The sequence below is a fragment of the Phodopus roborovskii genome, unplaced genomic scaffold, assembly GCF_943737965.1.
Source record: "Phodopus roborovskii unplaced genomic scaffold, PHOROB, whole genome shotgun sequence".
NCBI classification, from domain to species: Eukaryota; Metazoa; Chordata; class Mammalia; order Rodentia; family Cricetidae; genus Phodopus; species Phodopus roborovskii.
In genome coordinates, this window is record NW_026126547.1 from 8,967,117 (window position 1) to 8,973,282 (window position 6,166).

At 36.8% G+C, this 6,166-nt stretch overlaps 1 non-coding gene across 1 annotated transcript; it reads right to left on the bottom strand.

Moving 5' to 3' along the window:
• Positions 1–822: 822 nt before the first annotated feature.
• Trnak-cuu (transfer RNA lysine (anticodon CUU)) lies at positions 823–895 on the bottom strand. Its single transcript has one exon. It is a non-coding gene; the product is annotated as a tRNA-Lys (tRNA).
• Between the last annotated feature and the right edge of the window lie 5,271 nt (positions 896–6,166).

The following is a 6,166-nucleotide window of genomic DNA, read 5'->3' on the forward strand; positions in this document are numbered from 1 at the left end:
ATTTGGTGCAGATTTCAGAATTGATACTTTATCCTGATAGATCTTTTTCCTGTGATGAATATGAAATTACCTTCTTCATGTCTTTTTATTAATTTTAGTTTGAAATCTAATCAGTTAGATATTAACATAGCTACACCAGCTTGCTTCATAGGGCCATTTGATTATAAAATCTTTTCCCAACCCTACTCTGAAGTAATGTCTGTCTATGAGGTTGAAGTGTGTTTCTAGTATGCAGCAGAAGGATAGATTCTGTCTTCTTATCAATTCTGTTAGCCTATGTCTTTTTATAGGTCAGTTAAAACCATTGATATTGAAATATATTGATACCATTGATTTTTGATTATTGTTTGTTTTGGATTTGTGTTTTGGTGGTATTGTATGTGAATTTTTTCACTTTTTTCTGGCTTTTATGGGATTATCTATCACCTAGGTTTTTATGAGTGTAGTTAACTCCCTTGGGTTGGGGATTTTCTTCCATAACTTTCTGTAGGGCAGGATTTGTGGCTATGTATTGTATAAATCTGGTTGTCATGGAATATCTTGTTTTCTCCATCTATGGTGATTGAGAGTGTTTCTGGTCATAGTAGTCTGGGCTGGCATCTGTGGTCTCTTAGTCTTAGTAGGACATCTATCGAGGACCTTCCAGCTTTCAGAGTTTCCATGAAGTCAGGTGCAATTCTAGTAGGTCTGCTTTTATATGTAAATGCCCTTTTACCTTCACTGTTCTTAATATTATTTCTTTATTCTGTATGTTTTATGTTTTGATTATTAAGTGGCAAGGGGACTTTTTTTCCCCTTTGGTCCAGTCTATTTGGTATTTGGTGCCCAACGTGGGTCCTGAACCCACGACCCTGAGATTAAGGGTCTCATGCTCTACCAACTAAGCTAGCTGGGCGATGATGGATGTTGTCATTCGGTAAATATGTTTCTCTTATTGGTTGATAAATAAAGCACTGTTGGCCAATAGGAAAGGAAGACAGGAGGGACTAGGAGACAAGGAGGAAATAGAAAGTAGTAGGGAAGAGTCAGCATGTAGAGATTGGAGAGAATAGAGGTCCAGGCCCACTCTCCGGTAAGATGCGACCACGTGGAAATACTTAGATTAATAGAAATGGGTTAATAATTAAGACAGAGCTATCCTATAAGAAACTAGTAACAAGCCAACAGCATTTATATCAAATATAATGTCTCTGTGTATTATTGTATTATTTGGGGCTGGCGCCTCAGTGTGTCTAGGCTGGCAGGAAAAACATACTCATACAGGTATTCAATACCCTTCCATAGGTATGTCCTTCTTCAGGTTGGGAAAGTTTTTTTTTTTTTTCTATGATTTTGTTGAATATGTTTTATGCTTCTTTGTGCTGTGTTTCTTTGCCTTCTTCTATACCTATTATTCTTATGTTTGGTCTTTACACAGTGTCCCATATTTCCTGGATATTTTGTGTTAAGGATTTGTTGGATTTAAGATTTTTTTTTTGGTCAATGAATCTATTTCCTCTAGTTGATCTTCAGCACCTGAGATTCTCTCTTCCATCTCTTGTACTCTGTTGGTTATCCTTGCATCTGTAGTTCCTCATCGTTTACCCAGCTTTCCTATTTCCAGCATCCTCAGCTTTTTGTTTTCTTTATTGTCTTAATTTCGGTTTTCATGTCTTGTACCATTTGCATTTTATCCTTCTTTTGATTGTTTTTTTTTTCCCTTGGCTTTCCTTGCTATGTTCAAAAGACTTGTTGATATCTTTAAATTTTTTTGTTTGTTTTTCTTCCATTTCTTTAAGATATTTTCTCATTTCCTCTTTGAGGATCTCTATCATCTACATAAAGTTATTTTTAAGGACCTTCTCTTCTGCTTCATCTGTGTTGGTATGTTCAGTCTTGTTGGTGTAGAGTCCCCACATTCCAGTGTTGTCATATTTGTCTCTTTATTGTTGAATGTGTCTTTTTCTGTCATCCTCCCATCCCTTCTTCCAGTGCATGCAGGTGCTTTCTCTCTCTTTGCTTGCCTCTCCTGTTGGGTGTAGATGGGTCAGGACTTCAATGTCAGTAACTGTGGATGGTCTGAGGTCTTTTGGAGTTCTCACACAGATGGCATGGGGGTCCAAGACACAAACACAGGACATAAGTGCACCAAGACTGAGATGAGGTCAGGCTTCAGTTGGTCTGGCATGCCAGGGTGGGTCCACTCAAGCAATGGGCATAGGAGTTTCAAAACACAGAGCCATACTGAGATGAGAGCATGTGGTCCATGTCCCAGGGTCCATGTGTGCTATGTGTAGAGCTGACCCAGGAAGTTCCAAGGAGAGAGTGGGGCAGGTGGACCTGAGCTGGTCCCAGACTCACCTCAAGTGGAGTGCATAGAAGGGGCAAGACTGAGATGAGGGCAGACTCCAGTTTCTTACTGGGAAACAATGTGATGACATTTAGCATGACATCCTTGTGTGGAGGCCATTATACTTTCCAGTTATTACATTATGTAGAAATATTCAGGTAATTGTGTTGTGAATCAACACTTTGCTGCTTAAGCCTCAGGCTTACTGTGTCTTGTATTTAAACCTAGATAGATGTCTGTTAACCTAAAAGTCTGACTTGATAGAAAGTTCCTAAACTCTTCTTTTCTGTTTCCATTGTTATCATCTCTGGCTTCTCCCATCATTGCTGCATTAGAAATGAATATATTTCAATTATTTTTATAATTTATTAAAAATTAAAATGAATGCCGTATTACCATAAAAGGGTGCTTTAAAAATAAGTATTTTGCAAATTAAAGTTATTTATAATTATGACTTGTATTGCTTTATGTTTTTGTGAATTGCTAAATGCCTGACTTAAGAGAAACAAGATGAAATCTTAAACCAACTTCCTTGTACAATTGTTTGCCACTGGGTGTTTGTCTTGCAACATATAAAGAAAAATCTAGTCTTCTAAACACATGTATTAGACACAGAGGATGTTTTAATTAAGTTTTGTTTTGAGGTAATTATAAATTTGCATGCAAATGTTAGAAATTATAAGGAGTGTGGGTATTCTTTGCCCTGGTTACTCACAGTAGTAAGTAACATCTTCCTAAATTAGGCAAGTGACTGCAGTCAGGTTAAGTGATGCTTAATAAACTAAAACTACATCTTGTTCTTGTCAACATGGACATCCAAATGTCCCTCATGTTGTGTCTTTATTGCTACACAGCATCCTTCCTCCACACCTAGCAATCACAGTCTCTTCTCTACTGTTATATATGGTATTATTAGAATATGATACGGCTCGGATATGACCTCTGGGATGGATTGTTTTCACTCAGCAAATACTGCATGAGGGTGCCATGTATATCCATTAGCCTTCCTTGTGCACTCATGGACATTATTACACAGTATGAGTGAACTTGAAATTGCTAAAGAGTACTTGATTATTTCCAGTGTTTTATCCTTTTGAATGAAATTGCCACAATCAATTGAGGCCATGGGTCTTACACCATTGTATGTGTAATACTTTTAGGAACTGGCAAACTTTTCTAGTTTGGAATACTGCGGCTTATCTAAGAGTGATTTATGAGTAATCGCATTTCCCTCAACCTTCCTTAGCTTTTGTTATGAGTGCTAACAATAGTTTCTATGCTACCAGGCTAGGAGGAGGTATTTATATATGGATGTCTTGATGACTTATCTGCCACTTCTCTAAAGGATGATGATAGTGGACATAACTGTATGAAATTATGAGCTTTCTGTAACATCATTGGAAGAATGCATATTATCTAATGATTTACTCCTGTGTTTAGTCTCTAACTATGGCTGGGCACAGTAAAATTTCTTAATTTTAAGGATCAGTTGCATCAACTTTACATTTTGAATTCTTTACCCAGCAAGTGCTTCTTAAGACATTCTTCTAGATTTTTGCTATGAACATTTTATTTTTTAATTGTCATTGAGGTGCTTTGTGTTTATTTCTAAATAATATGTAAATTACTAATTTGTATGTATTTCCATATGTATTACCTCAGATTTGTGTTTGAATATAGATAGCAAAATCTACAGATAGAATTGTTCAAGAAGCCAATGAAGCTACACAAATAATTTTTGATCTACTGCTAAATTTTTTTCAATATTGTTTAATTAGGTCTGTTTCTAGAGTCTTCCTTTGTTCCATTGATCTTTGTATGGCTTTTCTTCTATAAATACACTAACCTTGTCATTACTATATAACACGTTTCCATATTAAGAAGAAAAAATTCTTCACATTTCAATTTTTTTCTCTAATTGCCTAGCTCTAGCTCTGTCTTAATATTTAACCCATTTCTATTAACCTAAGTATTTCCACGTGGTCTTTTCTTACCAGAGAGAGGGGTTGGCATTTTTCTTTCTATCTTCCATCCTGGATCTCCTCCCTCCTACTCCCTCTCTTCTCCTAGTCTCCTAGTCCTGCCTATCTTCTTTTCCTATTGGCCAACAGTGCTTTATTCATTAACCAGTAAGAGAAACATATTTACAGAATGACACCTCCCATCATCTTCTCTTTTCTATCTAACATAAAAAGAAGGGTTTTAATGTTACCATAGCAAAATGTATAACAAAACAGTTATCAAATACGAACCACAGTTAACAATGTTTAGTCTGATGGGAGATGTCATTCTGTATATGTTTCTCATACTGGTTAATAATAAAGCACTGTTGGCCAATAGGAGAGGAAGATAGGAGGGACTAGGAGACAAGGAGGAAATAGGAAGTAGTAAAGAGGAGTCAAGATAGAGAGTCAGGAGAGAGCTGGACGCCAGCCGCCTCCCTGGTAAGAGAAATACATAGATCAGCAGAAATGGGTTAATAATTAAGGCAGAGCTAGCCGATAAGAAACAAGTAACAGGGCCAACAGCATTGTATCAAATACAGAGTCTCTGTGTATTATTTGGGGCTGGCGCAGCTGCGGGACAAGACCAGGCGGCAGGCGGAAAAACCATACTCCTTACATTAGTCCATTAACATTTAGCAAGATTTAAACAATATATTTCATCATCTATCCTAACTTTATAAGTCTGAAGTCCTATATGTAACTTAACTTTAATCCTAACTAAAGAAAACTATACCCATAACTATGTCTTCAACTCCGTCAAAGACCACAGAAGAATAATATATAAACTCTAGAAATGACAGAGAATATTCGCCACCTGGTCAGTCACCTGAAGTACTTCTAAAATGTTCCATCTTCAGCCTATAGGCCATAGTGTGTCTGGAAGACTCCTCAGCAAACCAGGAAACTTTAAACTGTCCATCTGTATTGGCAGTTTGTCAGTCACTTTTCTCTGGGACCTGCAGAGAAGAGTCTGGCAGACTCTTCTATGAAGCAGGAACCCTGTAGCAATGTCCATCTTGTATCAGCAATCACTTTCCTGTGGGTCCTGCATGTCCAGTTTATACAGCATAAACTCAAACAGTCTAGACAAGAGCAGTATCTTACCCAAATATCTACTCTTGCCATATTGATAGCAAATTCCATAATGTGTTTCTTCAAGGTCCATCTTCCTTTCTGATGCAGGTGGTGTTGCCAGGAGCAGTTGTGCCTCACTGTTAAGTAAAACCCTAAACCATTTTAAATGCCATATTATTTAGGTCTTTGAAAGGTTTGAAGAATGCCTATTCATCTCAAATACATCTCTGTGTATCTTTAAAACCTATCTTAACTCTAAGTTTTGACTATCACAGGTACTATCTATAATCTGTATTAAATTATACATTACATTTTTAAATGAGCTATACAAACACAATACATAAACAAGAGGAGAAATATACAAATCACAAAATTGACCTTAAATTGTATCAATAAATGAAAATCCATTTTAAAACAAAGTATTCATCTCTATAACATAATCCCCCTTTTACCTTTAAAAGAATTGGTTGTAATCATTAACCATTTATAACCAAGCCCATTTAAATGGCAGCAAACATTTATAAACAATATTTGGAAATTTGGGTGCCGTGCTTTCCAAACTACTTCCTGCTTGTAGGGGGTGCTGTCATGGGGGATCCCAAGGAGATGCAGAAAACCTGTATGTAATCTGTTAGGTTGCCTTGTCCCAACTGTTTTGAATGTTGGACCACCTGGGACTCTGTTTCAGGGGGGATCTTGCTGGATCAAAACACATTAGTCTAGAAGGAATCCTTAGCTTTTCATTTTCTGTGGAAAC